The following is a 2,120-nucleotide window of genomic DNA, read 5'->3' as shown; positions in this document are numbered from 1 at the left end:
CATTCCAGTGACCATCTATCAACTACTAATTTGTACTTCTTTAAACCTTCATCCCATTCTCGCCACAACCTCCAATCCCCTCTGCCTGTCACCAAGAAGTATTCTATATTTATGAGTCAGTTTTTGATTACTTCGTTCTTTTGGTTCCTTAGATTCTGCATCAAAGTGAAATCATGTGATATTTATCTTTCTCTGACTTATTTGATTCAGCGTAATTACCTCTAGGTCCATCCATGTCATTGCAAATGGGAGGAGTTCATTTTTTAATGGCTGAGTAGTATTCCATCATAGATATGAACCATAATTTATCCAATCATCTGTTGACGGGCATTTAGGTTGCCTCCATACTTTGGCTATTGTGATTTGTGGCAACATGAATATTGAGGTGCACAGATCTTTCTGAATTATTGTATTGCCTTTCTTGGATAAATATTCAGAAGTACAAATGCTGTGTCAAAAGGTGTATCCATTTTTAATTTTTAGAGAAACCTCCAGACAGTTTTCCATAGTGGCTTTAACAATTTTAATCACACCAGCAATGCATGAGGGTTCCGTTTTCTCTGCAAATTGGCCAACACTTGTTCTTTGATTTATTGATTATAGTCATTCTGAAAGGTGTGAGGTTATATCTCATTGTGGTTATAGTTTGCGTTTCTCTGATGATTAGTGACCCTGAGCATCTTTTCATATGTCTATGGCCATCACTATTTCCTCTTTGGAGAAGTATCTATGCAGATCTTCTACAAATTTTTTAATTGTATTGTGTTGTTGTTGTTGTTGTTGTTGTTGTTGTTGCAATGCATCAGTCCTTTATATATTTTGGATTTTAACACAGCAAACTGCTGGTGGAGGACAGGGTCCACGACGTAGCTGGTTTCATCTTCATGGGCAACAGCTGTTATTATTGATAGCTAGCCCGCCCGCCAAGGAGCGTAATTTGGTAAATCACCTGTGCCAATCCAGGGTACCAGAGAGGCTGAATTGATGTCTAAGGGCACATGGCCGGGCAGAGCTCCCCTCTGGATTTTCACCTGCCTCAGGTCTGGTAGTTTCCACATTGCACAAGATCCAAGTGAAGACAGGGCCAGAGAGAAAGTTAAATCTCCAGAGGCGAAGATGCTGGGCTCAAAGAGTGGCTCTTAGTCCCTTGTTTGTCAACCCAGATACTTGGAGTGAAAACATGAATATTGGTGAACTGGACAGTCAGGGCAGGGAAGGAACTGGAACCCAAATGGCCAGGTATCCCGTAGGTTCCAGCTGTCTGGCCAGGTGCTGATTATCCAGGTGGGGACAGGGCAGTGACTCCCAACCCTCCAATGCCGGGACATTGCCAGGCCTTGCTCCCAGGGTAAATGAGAACACCTGGCCAGCTATTGGCCTTGGCCTTCCTTGAGATTTGGTTTCTTCATCCCTGCTGGCGTTGAAGGCGGGAAGCTGGTGATAACAGCCATGACGGAGCCCTGAGCAGAGGGCTTTAGTCATCAGCAAAGGTTGCATTTGTGTGTCTCGAATCTAAATTGATTGCTCAGTATTCCTTCATACACTGATGCTCCATCAATAGCACACTGTGTTGAGGCGCCATGCTACTGAGTCACACCACTTCCTCCCCTGCCTCAGCTCCGAACAGATGAGAGGGACAGGGCGTGCCCTCTTCACTGGCCCCAGTGTTCTTGGAGACCGCTTAAGAGCTAAGGCTCAGGCCTTCTGCCTTGCCTCCTGCCTGAGGGCCAGCAGTTAGCAGCCAGCCTATTGGGAGGCCGATCTTACCTGCTTTGCATCGAACACTTTCTCCATTCAACTTGTGTCTGCATCTTCCATCTGTTTGCCCAAATACCACAGGCTTACTCTTTCGTCCTAGCGGATTGTGCAGCCACTGGAACTTAACGAAAAGTTGGGTGGTTACTGAACACCCCTGGGATTTCGGGGCTGCATTTTCCTGGAACTCTAGCCTCTGCTACTTCCCAGCTGAACATGTCACATAAACATGCTGTGACTCTTGTCCTTTTGATTGGTGCCCCAGCCCACCAAGGGAAAAGAAATATGTAGCTGAAAGTAACAGGGCCTTTCTGCTTTCACTCCCATGTGGATCTGGAACAGAAGGCAAGATGTACAGAAGCAAA

This window comes from Pteropus medius, unplaced genomic scaffold (assembly GCF_902729225.1).
Source record: "Pteropus medius unplaced genomic scaffold, Ma_sr-lr_union100, whole genome shotgun sequence".
Taxonomy (NCBI): Eukaryota; Metazoa; Chordata; class Mammalia; order Chiroptera; family Pteropodidae; genus Pteropus; species Pteropus medius.
The sequence above is the reverse complement of the archived record's forward strand: the minus strand, read 5'-3'. Positions refer to the sequence as shown.